General features: G+C 49.7%; 1 protein-coding gene across 4 annotated transcripts in view; it reads left to right on the top strand.

The window, feature by feature from the left end:
* The window catches only part of STARD13 (StAR related lipid transfer domain containing 13), a 359221-nt gene that overhangs the window by 266500 nt on the left and 71317 nt on the right, over positions 1–21404 (top strand). Inside the window, exon 1 of one of the 4 annotated variants that reach the window (XM_053916851.2) lies at positions 6504–11486. The exons of the other annotated variants lie outside the window; for them this stretch is intronic. The gene's annotated coding sequence lies outside the window, so the exon portion shown is untranslated. Of the gene's footprint in view, positions 1–6503; positions 11487–21404 lie in introns of those variants that run through there. 4 annotated transcript variants of the gene reach the window in all.

Raw genomic sequence — 21404 nt, 5'->3', positions numbered from 1 at the left:
TGTTGCCAGTATGGGACATATATAGTTAATATATGTTTATATACAGTGGTTAGTATATATTTGTTTAACACATATTGTTAAGTGAATTAATATTCTATTTGATACCAAGGACATCGCAATATTATGTCTAATATTTATAAGGTTGATCTTCTATGATTAAATAAACATTAAATTATATATGTATATTATATTTTGTTTAAAAAGAAAGAAAAATATATAACCATTTTAAACATACTGCCATCCCAGAAAAAATTTTGGTTTTTTTTTTTGAAGGTCAGAATCTCTACTGTTAAATCCTTAGGTACGTATATGAAATCTCAGTTGCCCTGAAACACCTCATTTCTGAAGTTTTCCACTTTTATTCTCATTTGTTCTTGAAAAGAGTGGGGGTGACTTAAGTGACTTTCTAGAACCCAAGTTCAGATAAACCGCATGTTGACAGAGAGTGCAGGAAAGGAGGAGATCCACTTATATTCAGAAAACCACGATTCTGAGAGTAACAGTGATGTTACATCTACATTCCCATCAATGCTGCTGCTGTTGTTGTTTCCTGGAGAAACAAGGACCCAAGCAGGCTGTCCCCGCAATACAAGGGAGGATGTGGTCTGTTGAACAATATTCTGATGCAGCCTCCCTTCTAGGCCTGTGGTGGGATTGTACGCTCTCTTTGAGGCAGGGCCTGGCCTTGGACTTCATTTGGCTGGTGACACGTGAATAGAAGTGACAGGTTCACTTCTACAAGGGGCTTTAAAGCCAAGGTGTGGCTCTCATGTTCCTCCCTGCTGCTACGGTGAGGGCCGAGGCGTTGTGGCTGAGACAAGACAAATTCACACGGACTACCGAGTTCTGTGGAGGAAAAGAGACAGCACGGTCAGTCTCTCAAGGGGAGAGCACCCTGACCCTTGCCTTGATAGGCTTTTATTGGCTTAATTTGCACAGGAATACAGGGTGTGTACGGAAAGCTCATCAATCATTGTCAGTCAGAAATGATCAAACAATAGATAACATTCAAAGAACCGTGAGGGCTTATTCTGAGTCAGGGTCAGATAGTTAAAGGACCATAAAACTTTGGGGAAATAAATTCATTTCATGCTTGGACCCTTATCATTTAAATTGAGGGTATTAGCAAAGTAGGTATCACAGGATTTTATGCATTCTTTCTCACGCCCTGGGAACCTGCCCTTTCCAGCACTGTATCCACCTCTGGCATTGTTTCAGACTTGAGTCAGGGAGGGGAAGTAAGGCAGCCAAGAGCTTAGGAGACTTCTCACTGACAGAATAAGGACTCAGCCTCTGTCAAAGCTGAGGGGCAAGGGCCCATCACCCCCTTATTCTATAGCCCGCAAGTCCTTCCCTAAAGGCCCCTTCGTGACCATGCCTGTCTTAGGTCGTCCCTCCCTTAAGGAATGTTGCCCATCATTGGCTAACCAGTCATCCACCCGGAGCCAAGCAGGGTGAAGTGAAAGGGGGCAGAGGCAGTGCCCCGGCTAGGGAGATAAGCTTTGTCTCCTAAATGGCTTATGGTCCCAAGGTCTTTTTACTCAGCCTTGGCCACAGGGGATTACAGCCTCTGAAACCAGGCAGGGGGGTTGCCAACACCCCACGCCCACTCTTAGCGCACACACCATGCTGGAAGAAGTGCACCTCTGATGTGGTAAGCTGCTGAGATTTGGGAGCTGCTTGTTACAGACGCACAATTTAGCCTCACCTGACTAACACAGAGTTGGCTCTAAAGACACAGATCTGTTCCCTGATTCTAAGACCAGGAAGTAAGGTAGAGCCAGGGTTCATGGGAACTGAAATGAAAGCCTGGAAAGGTGGGAGCTGTCATCTTTGTGCCATGGCTGCGTGGCACTTCCTTCTCTTCGCTTTTCTCCGCAAGGGGTGCTGGCTCCTCGTACACGTGATCAAGTACAACTGTTAACCTTCGCTCTCTACCATGGACTTGCCCTGCTTTGTGGGTCACCCAGTTTAGTTTCCCAGGTTAGGAATCTGGTTGGTGCAATCAAACCTCAGTTATGACGTCCTGGGTCAGCTGTGACCACCACATAGCAAGCCCGTGCTTGCAAAATTTAGGAAACTCCTCAACTTAGAAAAAGTAATGGTAACGTTAGTGACCACTTTATATGGACTAGGACCTGTTCTAAGTGATTGCACGTGTGAACTCGCTCCTACAACAACTGTGTGGCAAGGGTTTTACTCTCCTGCTCGTTTTACAGACGTGTAAACTGAGGCACAGAGTTGCTAAGCAGCTTGCTTAGGGCACATCGCCAGGCGTGGCAGAGGGAAGATGTGGATACAGGCCGTGGGACCCCAGAACCCACAATTCTAGCTACTATGTGCAGCACTCCTTCTGTTTCAAGTACACTTGTCAGGTGCAGGCAGAAAGGCATTGCATGGGAGGTTTTGAAATGTACCCAGGCTATTCTGAGCTTTGTTTTATGACAGAGATGCAAGAACACTCTCCCTGAAGACCAAGGTTAACACTGTGTGTTCACCTCGCTGTGCGTGGTCCGGACTGTCGTCCTCAGATAACCCTTCCGACGTCCTTCTCCAGACTCTCCGCATCGCCAATAAATTCTGGGTAATTCAGGACGAGCTGGAGAGCTTCCATCGGAGTTTTTTTAGCTGGCTCTCAGATCTTAACTAAATTACTCTGTGCTCTGTTTTCAGAAATGAGATTCTGTAGTAATCCCAAAGTAAAAAATAGATTCCCAACCCCCCTTTCCCTTTGAAAGCCATTGTGTTTAGCAATCATTTAATTTATCAGCTCTTCACAGACCAGTGATCAACACAAAATTATCTCAGTCTCGGGAAGACTCGGCCTGTGAACAAATAGGAATTATAACAGGCAGACGCGGGCGCTGCCGCTTCGAATTACCGCTGCACGCACTCCGTGGCGTAATTTGATACCAAAGAGGGATTTCGAACATTTGTGTTATCTGGAAAGCACATGTAGGTAGCTTCTTCCTTCTTTATTCCTAACACAGAGAACTGGGAAGACAAAGAAAAGTCGAAACCCGACAGAAATGGACGCAATGTGTGCTGAGGGGGCAGACAGCAGACGGTGCTTCCAGAAATGTCCTGTAGCTCTACAGCACATTTATATACCGTAGATTAGCCTCATTTATAAGGGCTTGTACATTTTGTAAAAATCAAACAATTTGTCATTAATGTAATTTTTAGCAGGGATTAAATAAAAGCACCATATCGAATACCTTTTAGCATCAAACACAAGTGAGATGATACAAGAAAAAACTGCCTGTGACCTCGTGCTGCAGGAGCTCACAGGTCAGTTAGTGCGAGGACGTCCCCACGTGGAGGTCAGGCATCCAGTCTCTCGCAGTGTGATCCAGCGAAGCCCACGAGGACGTAGAGGCAGGGCCAGCTCCCTGGGTGTGCGACTCTGCCCTTCCGTGACAGCGCCCCAAGCTGACGGGAGCCTGGGGCTTGGTTTAATGTTCTGCTGTAGCCACCTTGAGATTACGAATACAGTTTTGTGGCGGTAAAACACACGTGACACTGGCCATCCCAGCCTCTTGTAGGTGTGCGTTCGTTCACTTGAAGTGCATTCACGTTGCTCTTCAACCGTCACCGTCGTCCACCTCCGGAACGCTCTTCTTCTCGCAAAACTGAAACTGTGTACGCCAAACAAGCCCTTCCCCTCCTCCTGCTCCTCCTCCTCCTGCTCCTCCTTCTCCTCCTCCTCCCCCTCCCCCTGAGTGCCTGGCAGCGGCAGCTGCCACGCCACTCTCTGCCTCTATGAATGTGGCTACTCTGGGGACCTCCTACAAATGGGATCATCCACTGTTCGTCCTTTGTGTGCCTGGCTTATTCCACTCAGCATAAGGTCTTCAAATGCATATGGCAGCCCGAGTCAGAATGTCTTTCCCTTTTAAGGCTATGTGCTATTCCATGACTGTATACTACGATATGAAGATGCTGTTATTTCGCCGGTGTTGTTAATTGTAGAAAAAATTAATGACAGGGTAATTTATCAGAACCAGAACCTGGATAGCCATGTGTTTTTGAAAGATATTTATATTAAATCCATGAATTTGTGTGACAGCCAGCACTCATGGTCTACACCAGCTCATACTCGTTATCTAGAACCAGCGAGTGTCCTGGTCTGGGACCTGAAATAATAATCACAGCGTGACTCCAGCACAGCAGAAACGGGGATGCGGAGCAAGGACGTGATCTTTTTAAGGAAGAGTCCTTTCAGCGAAAGAAGTTCCACCAATCAGAGATGAGCAAGCTCAGCTCCAGAGCACCCACCCCTTTTCTCCAGAATACTCATTCTATTCCTGAATTCTTTGTTACACCCACTTCTCAGCTGGATGAAGCATTTTCTTGTTCTCCAAATATATTCTTTCCAGGCAGCATTGGTTTGTGTGTCTTAGGGGAAATAAACTACAGTGAGAATCTAATGCTTTCAAAGGATTTAAACAAGGTTTCATTTCCCCGGAAACCAGCCTCGGTCCTGATGGGTTTTGTAGGAAGTCATGTTTTGTAGGGGTCAGTAGCACCTGAATCTCTTGACAGTAAAGGCCCCCTTTAAACTTAAAATAGGTGTGGTGTTTTAAAGATCCTCCCAGTTTTAAAACATACGCAGTGGATAAATGTTTGGTCTTAGCTACCACAGCAGGAGAAGAAAGGGTGTGTGTGTGTGAGTGTGTGGTGATGGAAAGTAAAATCTGGGATTTATTAAATGCTGAGGTTTCTAATACATTCTGAAGTCGCTGAAAGCTGGAGCAGGCTCAGGAGGTTGTCACTCTGTGCTGGATTACTGGGAGCCTTCTGGAAGAGCAGCTAATCTTTTGTGGCCAGTGCCTCTTGCCTGCGTTGATAAGCGTGATTCCCTATTTCCAAAGTCAAATGCGTTAGCAGATGCCTTACAATGCCAGGAAAGCTCATGGCCACCCACATTTCACTGCAAAATGAGCAGCAAGTTCAGGAGCCTAAGATTCCTGAACGTTTTAGATAAGTCTGCCTCCGAGGTTGGTTTTAGGGTTGGTTTCCATCAAGTCAGGCAGAGCTCTTGTTGGGAAGCAGTCAGATAGGAAGAGAAAAACGAGGCGCATGCATTTGGTTTGCAAGGTTGTGAACAGTGTTCTTTGTAGTTTCAAAGTCTACTTTAAGTCTGTCTTTTTTCTGAAATTTTAAAATGGACTTTAAAAGAGGTACTGCATTTTTAAAGAAATTTCATTGCATAAGCCAATTTTTTTGGTAACCCCAAATAAAAGTCAAAACTCTAGGCCACATCCAAATAGGGGTGGGCAGTGATGGGCGGCACGATCTCCCAGGCAGCGGAAGAAACCCAGTTTAGAAAGAGATCATCCGTCCAGCCTGGAGACCAGGGCCTTTGTTCCCCCAAACAGCAGCTTCACTGTGGATAGCCATTAGCATCATAATTAAAGCAGTCCGTCTCTGCCCAGAAATCAAGATAACACCGTTGAAAATTTAAGCCAGCATAGAGTTGATCTTTACAGGTCCATGGTTAGTAGATAGTAGGGGTGAAAGGAAAATGCCAGCATCGAAGGAGGATAGACACACCCGAACCCTAGACGGGCCAGTTTCCAAGGGGCGAATCCGTGCTTGTAGGGCGGCGAGGAGCACAACGCATGACGTTGGCGTCTCCCCAGCAGGTCGTTTATGCTTCTGCCTCAGTGTTGACGTTTTCGGTCTGTGGCTACTGGATGCCAGAACTTCACATACCGTCTCTGCTCGGAGAGCCAGGGCAGGCTCCGTTCCCTGGCAACAGAACCACAAGCCAGCTCTCCAAAGCAGCAGATTAAACACAGTTATTCTTGAGCCATGTGAGTCTGTTTTCTCGGTTTTTAGTATGACTTCCCAAAGCATGGTTGACTTGCTGACAAGACGCCCCCTCCATTTCCCTCTCTCTTCCTCTCTCTCTCCCTCTCCCTCTCTCTCTCTCTCTCTCTCTCTCTCTCTCTCTCTCTCTCTCTCTCTCTCTCTCTCTCGTAATGTAACCCTGAAGTTTGTAACTTGGGGGATTTTGAGAATAGCGAAGTGGCCATCCTGTCTCGCAGGGGAGCGTCCGCACAGATCCGGCAGCGCTGGCGTTTGCGAACCGCACCTGACGTGCACTTGAGTTCTTGTCGTTTGCACCCACTGAGAGCTGTTCTCACGTCCCTGGTCGTTTTCCGAGCCCCCGGCAGCGGATGTGTCACACTTCTCAGGTCATCTTCTTGGATGAAGGAAGTTGAAAACAACCAGGGTCAAGCCTTGATTTGCTTCACAACTAGAATGTATGAGAGAGATAGCGGGGTAGGTTGCCTTGATCTAAGCACATAACGGTTTCACATAGCTTCACGTACTGAAAGCAAAGTGAACGTTTATAATTTTATAATGGAAGGTAAGCTTTTTCCCCAGAAAAAGAAAGGGGTTAAATATAGCAGAAATGATGTGGCAGACTGCTGTGCTCCTTTGGGAATGTTAAACACTAGAAAAGGGATCTGTGGAGGGCTCCTTGTCGGCGCGCAGTGAGAACATAGGTTTGTCTGGTTTTCGACATTTACCCGGAATGTTCGCTGCTGAAATTGTGCTGGAGGCAGACAGAGTGTCTGCGAACCTGAAAAGCACAGGCTGCCGCTCGAACGTGGGTTCTAGGACACCGGAGACGGTGGGAGGTCTCCAAGCCCTCTTTGTGCGCATCCGCACCTGCCTGGGCCTGCCGGCGGGGCCCCTGCGGATCAGCACCTGTCTGCGCCGCTGGTGCTCGGGGTGCACGGGTGACATTTTCATTGCTGTAAGTGAGAGTAACTCACCGGGAGAAGGTGGTATTTATGTTCTGCTTGAAATGGCACGGGGGACAAGCAGGCATACTCCAAATACCCATGGGCACGCTGGAGTGACCATCTGTCACCTGCAACAAGTATGTGAATTGAAGTCGACTCAATTAATTTTTTCCCCTAGGTGTTTGTATAGTCACCCATTGACGCACCTATTCTACCACCCTTCCCAGGACCGGAGAGGACCGGGAGGGACAGATGTCTTGGCTCCCTCTCTAGAACCCCAGCTAAGCTGGCTCAGGTGGTGAACGCTCAGGTGCTGGTGGCATGTAGCTTATAGTTCACCCTGAGTGCCACGCTCGTACCACCGCATCGTGCATGCCCGAGAGTTTTAAAGTAAACTGCAGATGAGTAGTGCAGTCAGCTATTCGTGCAGAGGATTGTCGAATTGCCATTAATGGGATCAAAAGTTCAGTCGCGATCACCGGTATTTTAAAATTCCAACTGTGGAATGGTAAATAACACGTACGGACTGGCCCCAGCATTTTGCGTGCCCTGACCCACCTCATGTGCACAATGTGAATACCCACTGAGCAGTGAGGGATCTCCAGTGACTGTTCCCAGTGCCTGCGGCTTGTGCAGGCAGAGTCAAGTTCAGAACCCAGCCACTTGGGATGTGAAGTCGCTTTCTCACTGTGTTAAAGAGAGAACGTACTCTTCTCCACAAAACCACACGGCCTGCACCAGCCGTGTGACGCTGCTCTTCACTTGCCCCTGGACAGATTCTGGGCACGAGGCAGGTAGCTGGCACGTCATCCGTCCAATGCGCAGTGTTCTTCTGCGGTGTCCCTGTGTGCTCGGCTTGTCTCCTCTCTGCAGAGCTGATGGGAAACAGTTCATAGCCAGGCCTTGTTCTCTGCAAACAATAAAGCAGAATCACCAAGGAGCCATATCCGTTGTCTGTAGGACCCTCCCTGCGGTGCCCAGGGCTTGCTGTTGATGTTTTTCGCCCGTGCCATGAGGCTGGCCTCGACTTCTTGTATGCGGTCACTAGAGAGACAGTCTGGGTTCAAAAGGAAGGGCCAGCTGACAGAATATCCGTCTGTAGGAGTGCAGAACTGGGGACCAGCAGATCGGTCCCCGTCGTCACTGCTGCTCTCGGTTCATGAACTTGCACTGCACTTACCCCTGAGCTTGGATTTGCTTGCGATGCTTCCCTGACCTGCCATGCCCAGAGGTTGGTGAAAACAGAGCTTCAGGTGCCACGCCACTTGCTTTGCTATCTGCCACAGTCCTTAAAAGCATTTTTGTCCCCAACATTTTTGGCGTTCCCTTTCGAGGCCTGATTTGCCCAGGAACATGGCTGATGGGCCTTTGACCGTGGAAACATGCAGGGCGAGTGAGGCAGCTCTCTGGCACCCTTGAGCTGGTGGTGCCTGTGGGCAGACCTTCCACACACTGGGGTAGGTTGCACCCTGAGTGACCCTCGATTATCCTGGTTCTGGAGCAGGCAGGTGCCGATCGGAGAGTAGAATCCAAACCCTGAGGTCCCTGCCACATTTTCAGTCCCCTCCTCAGCATTTTCCTTTCTTGGCCATGAAGTCACTCCCTGCCCACAACTTGTCATCTACACACAGTCCTCAACCACCAGCAGTCTGGCGCCTGTCACCAACACCGTCCAGCAGCCTCCTCGTAGCTGTGTGTGCATGGGAGGGGCAGCACAGCATTTCATTAGCCGACTGTACCATCATTTATGCATAAATTCCCTATCGGTGGCATGCGTGCAGCTTGCGATCTTTGCTATTACAAATAGTGTCGTCATAGGAACTTGCACATGTTTGCGCATCTGTCAAAAACCCCCCCAGGAAAATTCTCCCAGGTAGGACTTCCTTCGACTCAAGTCCCCTGCCTCCCCCGTTGGTGCAGATGCCACCGGCACCCTTCCTCTCCAAATGCCCTTCCTCCCAGCGGGCCTCTCGCTCCCAGCATTGCGGTGGCCTCCCGAGTGGATCGTTTGGCTGCTCTGTCCTTCCTAACCCGTCCCGAACGTGGTTGCTATGTCTCCCTGCTCAGGCGTGTCACACCTGTGCTCAAACCACCTGAGGGCTCACCATGGCTGGTCAAACCTAATACTAACTCCCCACACCCCCACCCCAGCATTCAAGGCCCCACCCCCCACCCCCATCTCTGTGGTCCGTCCCCCTACACGTTCTCTGAGCTTCAGCAGAATGGATGGCTCCCTGGTTCCCATGCCTGCCTCTTTCTGTCTCTGTCTCAGAGCTTGTCCTTTCCTCCAGGAAGGTCCTCTTCCCAGGGTCCTCCCTCTCTCCCTGCCTGTGCAAATCGCTCCCAAACTGGAGCACTACCCCCCGGGCATGTTTTCTTGATTGTCCAGTCCCATTCCCCAAACTAAGTGTGTTTTTTCCCTCTGAAACCCCAGCCACACTCCCGGTGCCCTGCTGTTCACACCTTCTGTTTCAGACTGTGATGGCTGAGCCCCTGTAAATCGGCCACCCTGGAGTGCAAAGCACACAGCCTCCCAGGCTCCAGCTGGAAGCTTGCACCTGATAGGAGGGAAAAGCATTTCTTAGACGAGATGCTCCCGGTGGTGCATGCTCTTACCGCAACTTGGCAGAATCCTCCCCACGGAAGGGAGGGATCACAGACTTGGGGCCACTGAGAAATTGGGTCACCTTTCCAGTGTATTTAGTCAAGAACACAGACGTGCACTGGCAGTGGGGTGGCACAGGTGGGGGCAGGGACCCAGGCCCTCTGCCCCCTTTCGGCCACGGAGCGGGGTCCCGCTGGGTTTGGAACACTTACTTCCGGCCAGCCACAGCCGGCAGTGCTCTGCACTGACGTCCCCGCACTTCCATCACAGAGGCTTACACACATCCTGTTGCTTGAGTCACCCGTTTTGGCAGCATGAGGACATTCTCGAGGGAGGAAGCAGGGGAGAGAGGTGCTGGGGAGAGCGTCGAAACTGGATCAGATCGGGGGTTCCTGAACAAAATCTCCTCTCTTCTCAGTGACCCAGAAAACCTCCTTCCCCACAAATCCCAGCCTCACATTCGAGGAGACAGGAAGGTCGTAGGGATCGCCTCCACCTTGAAGTATCTGATTTTCCAGTTTGAGACTCAGGCTCCTCACAATGACCTACACTCCTTCCTTTATGGTGGCTCTCGTCCGGTTCGATGTCTCATTCATTCACTCGCTCAACAAATGACAATTGTGTCTGTCCCTGCCCCCACTGGGCTCACAGACTAGTGGCAGGTGACAGCTGCAGGATTCTATGGTGGAAGGAGGACTGAAGCTTCCCACCTTCCCTTCCCCACCCACTCTGCCCTGCTCTCCCCGCACTTCCTCTCACTGCAAGTTCACACACACAGTCAGAGTTACCCTCTGCCTGCTCTTTACACCCAGCCTGCTGTTCCCAGAACCCTTTCATCTTCAGCTCTCCTTATCAGCGCCTGTGGTACTGAGCTGGGTGCCATCCGTTGCCAGATTAAATATTTATACGTCTTTCATATTCCCTCTAGTTGCAAAGAACAATGCAAACGTTGACTAATGACAACAGGGTACTTTATCATCTTAATCTAATCTCGCGATCACCTGGGAGGTCTCCAGAGCTTATCTTATGCCCTTCAGGTTCAAGGACGCTGTCCAAGAAACAAAACTTGAATCTAGACCCTCTGACTGTGGCTCCTGCTGCAGTCTCCAAATCATTCACCTTGTTTTGGGAACGCTCACGCCTGCTATCTGCTCCGAATGTGCAGTCCTTCTACCTGATAAGGCTTGGTTATGTTGACCACGCAGAGTAGGTAAGTTCAAGGATACGTTCTCTGTCCCACTGAGTTACAGAGCAGACCAGTGCCACATGCCCAGTTGTTTGGCTCTGCTTGGTAGAGCAGGCTTCTCTGTGACCGCAACCTGAAATGCATCCGTGTATTCTCTCGATTCACCAGGTTCACCAGAGGCTCAATACCAGCAAATTGGATATTAGGAGGTGCAGTGTTATCTGAATACGAGCGATGACTTGGGATAGAAAATTACAAGTGCACGATTTTGTCAGGTGCTATTTTGGCACATATTCCTTTCCATTTTCTCCTTGAACTCAGTTTTCACAGTTTTAACATGTTAAAAGTTACTGAGTCGTGGGTGTGGGTTGTGAGTGTGTGTGTATGTTTTGGGCATGGACGTCTTTTAAGTCGTGTTAGGCACGGAAAAACCCGAGGCTGGTTCCAAGCCCGTCCTCCCATCCTGTGGAGTTTCAGACTCACTTAAAACGGGACTTGTTATGTAACACCCAGACTTGGCCCTGGTGTGGGGGGCCCTCTGGGGAGGCTCGCCCCCCCCCAGTTGGTGACAGCCTGGCAGCTTTTCCCTCTCGCATGTGCCCTAGCTTCAGAGCCAGGTTTAAAATAGAGGTTTATAGCAAAGCCAGCTGTGAGTTTTCATTTCGTTTTCTCTCTGAGGGCTGGAGGCGGGGCCAAAGCCAACCTCAAACCAGCTCACCATTGATCAGGCTGGAGCGAGCGCACAGCCCCACCGGCAGCAGGCAAGCAGGGAGGAGGCACTAGCTGGCAGGGACAGTGCAGGGCAAACACTCGCGGCAGACGCGCCATCTGTCAGTTTCGGAGGGGCGATTTTCAAGAAAGCAGAAAATGCCCTGAAGAAGAGGGTGGTTTTGTTTCAAAGGTGCAGCACAGCCTAAGGACGTTTTTTCAAAAAGTAAGTTTGTATCCCATAGAAACAGAGGTCCTGGGGGTGGGGCGGGGGGAGCGGACGATGACTGTGCCTTCTATTGGCTGTGTGAGTTCTGGTGTGGATCTAGAAAGTTTCTTTGTGGTGTATTGGATATTTAGAAGGACAGCCTTTGAACAAGAACTGCATTCAGAATTTAAAGCCTCTCATTTTGTTTATTCACTTTAAAACCATTGGGTAGATACAGTAAGATTTATTTCACTTTCATTTGACTTCGAATTGTTCTTCTCAATTAGACTATAGATATTGGTGTAGGTATCTCTCTCTGTCTCTCTCTCTAACTATGGGCACACTTGTCAGTATCTTTCCTCAGAGGAGATGTAGTAGAAACTGCCAGTCTCTGAGATTTAAGAGGCCGACAGGGAATGCTGTCCCCTGGACGTGAATTCCCCCGGATCCGTTTTAGGTAAATGGCTATGAGTCTGACTTAGATGTCTACATGCCTCCCAGATAATGTCACTGTGTTGACATAGTTCTCAGAGGAAGCTGCTGCTGGAACTTCTTGTAGTTTATCTTTCTCAAAAAGCCTTTTACCCTTTTCCAGAGCCTCAGCTACCGTACACAATGACCCTGCTATTGATGTTTAAGACATTTTCAAACGTATTCGTTTTAAAACAAAGTCAGACTTGTGCTGTTTGCTGTCGTTGTTACATCTAGGAGGTTTGCATTGGATGTCATGTGCCGTATGTTTATTAGGCCGGGACTTGTCTCATTCCAGAGAACCGAGGCAGTGATTCAGAAAGCTAAGCTTCTATGAATGATAGCAAGGAGCCCCTTTCGCAGGAAAGGGCAGTGCTCCTCCAGGTTACACAGGGAAAAGGGGACGCAGTTTCGCATCGGCAATCGCAGGCTGCCTGTCCGACTCAGAAGTGGAAGCGATGGCTGGAAATTCCCCAAAGCAGAGTACGCTCGGGGTTGTGGCCCAATATGGATGTCAGAACTTAGCAGCCTGTGTGGGAAAATGGCCACGGTCCAAGGTCTGGAATCATTTATCTTCCGCCAGGGTCCAGAAGACAACTGTGGTGTGCCTTTTACAGGAACCCTCGCTGATTGATTTCATTTACACAGAGCCGCGCGGCCCCCGGTGGTGGGACGCCGCCGCACGTGGGGGGGACATCCTGATCGATTTCTGCTTTCCTGGCGTCCTGCTCTCATTAGGGATCTTGGCGCCTCTGAACGAGATGGCACCATTATGACAACCAGATGGCTTCTGCGGGGCCCTGGCCACCTGGGCCCTGACCAAAGCCGTGTCTGTGTCCCTTCCAGCGGGAGCATCAGAAACTAAAAGCTGTGTGTTTGGTCTCACTGCCTTTTCGGAGGCCGACCCTGCTCCCTCTAGTCTCGATGTGAGGATGGAGAAGACAGCAGTAGACATAGTTCCCCGTGGACTTTGTGAAACTCCTGCGGCTGTTTAGTGACGTGCGCCGGAAACTCTTTGTGAAATTCTGGAACGTGCTCTCCTTGATGTGTAGACTGGTGTCTGTGTGTGAGGGAACCAGATATACCCGCCGGTCAGTTCTGCCCGAGCTAAACTCTCGTGGGCTGACATGTGCTGACATGGGACAGGGTGGCCTCCAGACCTGTTTTGCTAACGTGTGATAGAGCGTTTGCCCAGGTCAGACCTCATGGACACACTTTGACTGTTCTGTGAGGACAAGGACACCCAAAGCCTTGGATGCCAGCCCCTGCTCGTACGCTGCCCGCCCTGATGATGCTAAAGGCAACAACTGGCCTTTTGATAAATCCGTGTCCCTGCTTGAAAACGGAGTGACAAATTCTAGCTGTCTCTCCGTTTTCTAGGGCATTTCCAGTGTCGGTACAGTAGGTGTATGCTGCCTTGTGCTGTTAGCATTTGGTATCGGTGACTGGTGAGGTGGCCCCTTTCCTCGGACAGAGCTGTCACACGGAAAAACCGCAAAGCTCTGGGCCCCTGAAGCAAACCCTGTATCTCACGTCTCACACACTCGTGAAGGCATGAGTGCCATAGTTCTGCTTGGTGTGGAATTACCCTTGGGTTTTTCTCATCCCAGCTCCTGGCATGTCCTCAAATGGGTTGATATTCTAGACGCAGAGTTAAAATGGGTGCAATGCTGCCTTGATTTCGTCTGCTTACAGATACGCCATTTTAAACATCTCTGATGTAAGGAAAGTGGATGATAGTGCAAATTCAGAGCCGTAATTTTTTTCCTTTTCATATATACATTATACCGTGCTTAAGTAAATATATGCTTAGCTTTGTGTAAGATATATACATAAAATCTGTACAAAATACTCTAGTAACAACAGCAGTGTATAAAACATCACAAGCGGAAGATCAGGACCATTAGCGACCACTTTCATGTTCAGCGTCGTGCAAGGGCGCCAGAAGTCAGAAGTCAGGCCTGTCCGTCTCAGCTGCGGGGCCTGCCACACGCCCAGCCAGACTGTCCCGTGGGCACGACCCGCTGCCTTGTGAAGCAGAGCAGCTCTGCGAGCCACCTCACTCATCCGTGTCTCCCTGGGGACGCCACGTCACCCCACCGGCGCTCGTGCCCCCGCTGCCGTGTGGGAATAAGAATGTGCCCCTGACCACACGTGGAGACGCTCTGAGAACTTCCCAGGCACTAACTGCTCTCCGGAACCTTCCTTCTTCCCTTTCCTAACAAACCCTGCGCATCAGCCAGCGGCTCCTCTTATCTCTTTCCTGATCTCAAAGCCACGGTTTCTCCTCCTTTTGGAGCCCCAGAGCCTTTCCTGGAAAGAGCTAACCACTTCGCCAGCTGTGCCCCGCCTCCCCTCCAGTCTGACACTTGAGCTACCGGTGCTGTCACACCTTCATGCTGTGCTCACTCCACTCCCTGGGCTCCGCTATGCGCTCTCTCCCATGTTTTATCATTCTCTTCATCCCCAAAGCTTCCTTAAACGTCCCTGGTCTTTGAGCCTTCCCCAGCACCCCTCCTCCCCAGGGTCAGGAGCTTCTTCCTTCACGGTTCCCTGGTGTACACTTCTAACAAAGCTCTGACCTTGTTCCACTCTGTTCTTCGGTTACCCGTCTTCCTCCCTCTGCAGGCTCTGCAAAGACAGGCAGGCACATGCTTCTGTGACCCCCAGGGCCTGCCATAGTTTCCCCTCACTGGCTGGGGTTCCAGTCATGTTTGTTGCATGAATGGACGAGTCAGTCCTTCCGTAGCTTTCTGAAAAGTTTCCATTGTTTGTGATATACTATGATCACATGCTTTTGGAGACAGAATCCGGGCACCCACTTCTATGTCTGGAATAGTTAGACCGTTACCGCATTATAGCCTAGTGTCCCTTTGAAGCTGGGAAAGCGCAGTGTGCAATCACCAGATGGCGACCAGCGAGCCTACCGGCCCTATCAGAGGCCCGTGCCAAACACCCAGCTACCTGCACATTCACACAAACCATCCCCTGGGTCTGCTGGGAGATGGTCGTCTTTCTGAAGAGACGTTCGGCAGGATCCATCAGGACCCTCTGGTCTAGTAACTGCCCTTGAAGGAAATTATCCAAGGACGTGGTTAAAAATATGCACACAGAGCTTCCTGAACAAAGATACTTAACGCGACGTTCATCGTAAATAATATGAAGAATGGCAAGTAAGTCCAATGACCAGCATTCCTTTAATCATCAGAATAAGTTATTAATAATCTAAAGGCTGCACAATCAATTCTGTACTAACTGCATTGACTTGTGGGCTGCCATTTTTTCTTTTAGACACTTCACATAGAATCAGGGATATATATATATATACACACACACACAGACACACACACACACATACACCTGGAGAAATCAGGTTGAGAATTTCTCCCAGGGTTTCTGATGTACTACTTACTGTCCCTGTTTTAATTTAGCAAATATTGCAAATAAGATCACCTTGGAGCCAGAGTTTGGGAGCTCTTTGCAGGGGAGCTCCTGGCATCAGTGGGAGTCTACAGGCCCAGCTCCCCCACTTTTATGGCAAATACACCGTCACCATCACCCTCCCCAAGAGATGGGAATCAGGCTGGTTCAGCTTTTCCCTTGAACTGAGGTTAAAAGCAGTTAAGGGAAAACTTGAGTGTACTTGTTAAATGAGTAGGAAGAAAACTATGTACAGAGGGGAGGCTTTCTGTAATCCTTGGTTTAATCTGCTTTTACATGGAATAGCTGTCAGAGGTAAAGCCATTTTATCGTAACAGTTTCTACAGGCTTTATCAGGATAAACCACAGGAATACTGGAAATAGCCCATCGAGTCAGGGTTGGGTTGTCAGCGGGGCACTGGGCTGAGTTAGAAGCTCCACCCTCCTTTGCCCACTCACGGGTGAATGGGTCAGGGTCTCGCCAGTGGAGATCTACTACCCTTCACCTACCTTTCTGTTCAAGAGGGGGCGTTTTCTGTTTTCAGTTCTTGGGAAAATCCTTGAAGTTCATCCCCACGAACAGCGCCACTCCCTGAAGCTCTGAGTGAGGAGGCCAGGGCCCAGGACGGCTGGGCAGGGACACAGCCTGAGCAGGCCCGTCCACCTTGTCGTGAAAGGGCAGAGCAGCACGTGTCTCCTCGAAAGATGTTTATCAGTGGTCCTGTTCCGTGCGTTGCAGAGGAAGTCATGTTGAGTCCCTGGCTTCAAAGAGTTCACTGTTTACATGGTGAAGGAATGCCATCTTTAAAACAACACAAACCCAGTAAAGAACAAACAAACCCTCCAAAGGGCCGCTCCCAGCCAACATGCAATGCAAGCGTGTCTGGATGGGGTGCAGGGAGCAGGGGGACGTGGAGTCCCGAGGGGTCCACGCCGCAGGAACCTCAGTCCTGACGACCAGAGGAGACTCTGGTGGTGGCCTTGGTGTCTGCGACGCCGAGGAACCCGAGGGGCAGCGCCATCTCCAGCTGCATGGAAACTCACTCCTCGTCGCCTTCCTCAAGGAGTAGAGGCAGTGCCCGGGCGGAGCTGGTCAGCCAAGCGGCTTGACTTGGGCCGGGTTGGTGGTCTGAGCCGCAGGGGTGAGAGAGCAAGCTGTCAGCTGAGGAAGACATGGACCCCTCCAGCTCAGGTGGCCCTGGCAGGATGCCCAGGACAGGTGAGAGCAGTGTCAGCAAGCCATGGGGAAGCTCCGGGGGGCGGGGCTGATACCCTTTAACCTCCGCAGAGGGGCCTCATAGGGGACCTATTTATTCCACAGGCAGCAAAGGGCGATAGGACCCTGCCTGAAATTGTTGCCCATGGTTCTAGAATTTAAACTCACTCTACTGTCTCATTGAGGATTAGGCTGTAAAAGCCTCTTGGAACGATGGGTCCTCAATTCCCCACAAGAAAACAGTGATTTGGGACAATCTCCTGAGAATGGTTGTTCTTTCTGTAAGTGCTTATTATCCTTCCCACCGGCCCGTCTGTGCTGGGCCTGGCCACAGGCTGGGCCTGTGTGTCCCGGGGACGGGCCCAGGGAGGGGACACCCGCACACAGACAAGATACAGTTTCTTGAATTAACCCGAAATTACTCGGTGAGAAGAACGCTTGTGTAACACAGACGCATCCTGACAGGTGCTCTTGGAGCCTTGCAGGTACTTGAATAAAACCACAGAATGGTCCACCAACAATAGGGAGCCTCAGTTTAAATAAAAGCAGTTTATTTTTAGCTGAGGATCCAACTCCAGATGAAGTGACCTCTCTGTGCCAGAGATTCCATCAGAGAGAAATAAGGTACCCACATCTTTAGAGTTTGTAATGAAAGGCTCTTACTTCATGTTGTTTACGCTACAAGTTTGTGTTTCTTTTCGGTCTCGCCGATGCTCACTTCTTTGGTGTTGGTGTATTCCTTCTGCAAGGGATCCAAATGCGTGTCTCGGACAATAATTCTCTTGTATCACGATGCGCAGCCAGTGACACTGTGCCATTCACTTCCACAAACATCTATGGGTCGCCTACCATGTGCAAGGGGCTGTGAAAAAGAAACAGCTATCCGGCCTTCTCAAGGATGTTATGGCCCCATCATGGGGGCGACGTGAACACACTTCGAGGGAAAACGACTTTCATCCCAGTTGGAGGTGGGGGCAGTGCCCCGTGGAGCAGCACTGAAGTTGGAAGAATGGGGACGCTTCGTGGGCTGGCCTGAAAACATCGATTTCGGGAGAGGGCCAAGTAGCGAACAGATGTGCGAAAGGACACGTGTCAAAACATGAAGACTGGGAAGTGTTGAATGTGTTCCGGATAAATGATGGTCCTCCCGCGTGACCGGCCTTGGGAGGTGTGGAGAGATGGCTGCACTGGGAGATGGGGCCAGACAGGGGGTTCGGGGACGGATCACCAAAGGCTTTCAGATATTCTTCCCTAAATTACGTATAGGCATTGACAGGTGGTGCGGAGAGTAGTGACGTCTGAACTCGAAATTTAGGTGACTGCTTTGGTAGAAGAGTGGGTTGAAGAGGAAGCCGTGATACAGTTTACACACCCATTGCAGTGACCCATCCATCCCCCTATTCCCTCCTTCATTCAGCAAATGCTCACTGGGTGCCTACCGTGCACAGGCCCAGTTTAGGCTACAGATGGAGAGATCTGTACATATAGATACATCAATAGGCAAAACCAAAAGAAAAAGTTTTCTGACTCCATGATATTGGTGTTCGAGTGGGAAGACGGACAATAAAGAGGTAAATGCTGTTTATTGTAGTGATCATTGATAAACAGAATAAAGGAGGCAGGGAAAGGTGGTATGAATGTGAGGGAGAGTGGTGGAAGGTTTTGAAAAGGTGGCCAGGGTGGGCCTCTTGAAGAAGCGGCTTAAATGAAGACTTGGAGGAAAGGGCGTGAAAGAGAGGATTGTGGGTGTTGGAGGCCAGAGCACGTCAGAGGGAGCAGAAAAGGCAGAGGCTTTGGCTCAAGAGTTGACTGTTTAGCTGAGACAGCGCTGGGCAGAGGGAGGAGGAAAGAGAGAAGGAGATGAGGAGCTATTGCAATGAAAGTGTGCCTCCACGACTAATAGGTTTGGTGTAGAAGGGTTAAGTCAAGGACAACTTGAGGGGGTGGGTTTCTGCTGAATGACATGGCTTGATGTATTTGGTGTCAAGACAGTTTGGGTAGGATGGCGTTCATCTCATCAAAGGAAGAGGTGAAGTCAGCTGAGAGGAAGTGTGTGTGGGGTTAGGGCTGGGATTTGGAAACCTTCGGCAAAGTTTTACACCAGCTGGTGGGAGAAGCTGGAACAGGACCTTCGTGGATGCGAGTATAAGGATTGATGAATAGTGTTTTTAGCCTAACTGTGGCTTATTTATCTGTGGGGCAAATGTACATTAGTACTTAGTGTGTGGGTAGTACCGTGCTAAAAGCTGACCACACCACGGGGAATATACTCACGGACGGAGAGCAAAGAGAGTATTTGTAAATATATTCACTGTGCTCTTTTATCAGATTGGAGAGAATGAGGTAGCGTAAATATTTGACTTCTCACAACAAAGCCCACTGGAGATACAAACAAATTTTATTGGGCTGATTCTTAAGAGATCCATTTCCTAGAAAACTTTCCTCTCCCCTTTTCTACAGAGATGACCAGTTGTGCCCAAACAGCTGTATTCTTATAATTAGTCCCAACCAGATCTGCCTGTAGGACTGAGTTTTCAACCAATGTGCTTTGAAGTGCCTCACGTGAGACATGGGTGTGCTCCAAAGGTCTGCGGAAGACACTGATCCCCCCAGTATTCCTTGGGCTGAGCAGGAGCCGGGGCAGCCAGAGGCCCTGTCTCTTAACCTTGAGCTTCCAGCAGCCTGGCTGTGTATCCCAGCATGCAGTACAGTTGCACCATGGGCCGTATTATCGCGAGTTATATTGGGAAATATGTTACGGGAGGCGCTCCTACAGCATGCCCACCGCATACTCACGCTCCCTGGCACCGCAGTCCCACACTTTTTTTGAGCAGTACTACCAATATATCTGTCTGTATTTTCTACGTCATAGGTGTGTTCTGTTACCATAAACTATGTCGTCATAAAGGCCAAAGTTCATCAACAATTACATAAATCCTTCTTTCAAATCATCTTCCAGACCATTTTCAGTTATTCCAGTGGACTTCTTGTCTGGCCTAAATATGTTCCCATCGTCCTTACCTCATGGATGTGACTGTCACACGGTCAGGGTGCGCGGTAGTGAAGTGTCAGTTTTGTCCCTTCCTGTTCACTCATGCTAGTCGTTAACATTTTCTCTGAGTGGCTTTTCTGCAGGAATCTTAGGTCGCTTCTGCATTTTGTGAGGGCTGGCCTGGTTAAAAGTAAGCAATGGCGCTCTGGCTGGTGTGGCTCAGTTGGTTGCAGTGTGTCCCAAAGGTTGCAGGTTTGATTCCCAGTCAGGGCACATGCCTAGGTTGCGTGTCGGATCCCTGGTTCAGGCACAGGAGGGAGGCAACTGATCGATGTTTCTCTCTCTCCCCTCCTTGCTCTGTCTAAAAGGAAAAAAAAAAAGTAATTAAAAAAATGTCCTCTGATGAGGATAAAAAAGAAAGAAGTAAGCGATGTCGTCCACATGTCCTCTCACCCGGGCCAGTGCTGGTGCCAGCGTCCCATGTACAGCTCCCGCGCGCCCACAGAAACCACCAGCAGGCGGGCGCTCACGTGAGGGTGCCCCGCAGCAAATCCTGAGACTGAATGCTGCATCCCAGTTGATTCCTTAAAGATATAAAGTACATGTCAATAAAATGGTTAAGGGAAGAGAAACAGAAATTTCTGACATCTGCACCTGTGCCGCATTGGGGAGACCTTTGTGCTTGTGTCCAGGAGATCCCCATCGTCCCCCCGATTTTCCCCAGTGGTGACGAGAGCAGTTAGTTACTATCTGCTTCTCTTCCGCCAACCACACTATGGGTCCCGTCCCATTCCACCCTCCCGGACGCCCTTTGAGGCAGGATTATCATGTCCATTTTACAGATGAGAAAACTGAGGCTCCAGGAGGTTTGTGACCTTGTCCAAGGTGGCATAGCTTTTGTAAGAAACAGACAGATTTGAAATGTAAGGTCTTTCTAATCTAAATCACTGCCTGCCATCTCTTAGGGTTGGGGGCAACGTCCATTCTTGTGTCTAAAGAACTCAGTCCTAAAAAAAGAAATAATGAATTCTGGGTTCTCAAGACACTCTTTATGATAGTCCTGTCGTGGGTGCCACGTGTCTGCTTCCCGCCTTCGATTGCAGCATCCTAGTGCCTGGATTCTATCCAGACCACAGATCCGGTTGCTATGACATCCCTCACATTAGGAAAATATTTGTCCGCTCCAGGTGGCTGCAACAGCAGACAGGCTGACGGATGGCTCAGAGAACATGAGCAATGAGTTAGCGAGGGCTGGGGCAGTGTGCTGTGAGAAGAACGTACCGTCTACAGGGACTTTGTGGAGGCGGCCAGGCACGGGTGCATTGCATTATTCCCGCTACAGAACTCCTGCACCAGTCCGCGTGGCTGCAGAGACAGTGGGCGTGTCTGCCCAGATGAACTAGGAGGCTCCTGGAAGAGCGTCCCTTCCCGTGCGGAGCACGTTGTGTTGCGTTAGCATAAACAAATGTGTGGACCGGGAGATGAAGTTGTGCTGCGGCCAGAGTGGAAGCAAGACTGGGCCTCTTCATTGTTGGCCAGAGATGGAAATCATCTCCTCGGTCGGAATTTATTCTCCTTCAACATGATTATATCCAGATAATGGGCTCTTCCAGGAAGCAGGGAAGAACTTTCTCAGAAAAATAAATAAAACCCAGTTTACTTGAATCTCATAAGAGTCCTTGCCCAAGAAGTGAAGAAGCATGGGAAAATGTGAGTTCTTTTATGAAAACAAGTTCTTCCCTGAAGTCACGACAAGAACTGCGGTTCACGTAACATACTGGTGTGTGTGGTGTTTGTACAAGAGGGGCGTGTGGCCAGAAAAATGTGTGTCAAAGTC

The sequence above is a fragment of the Desmodus rotundus genome, chromosome 13 (genome assembly GCF_022682495.2).
Source record: "Desmodus rotundus isolate HL8 chromosome 13, HLdesRot8A.1, whole genome shotgun sequence".
NCBI lineage: Eukaryota > Metazoa > Chordata > Mammalia > Chiroptera > Phyllostomidae > Desmodus > Desmodus rotundus.
The sequence above is the reverse complement of the archived record's forward strand: the minus strand, read 5'-3'. Positions and strand labels throughout refer to the sequence as shown.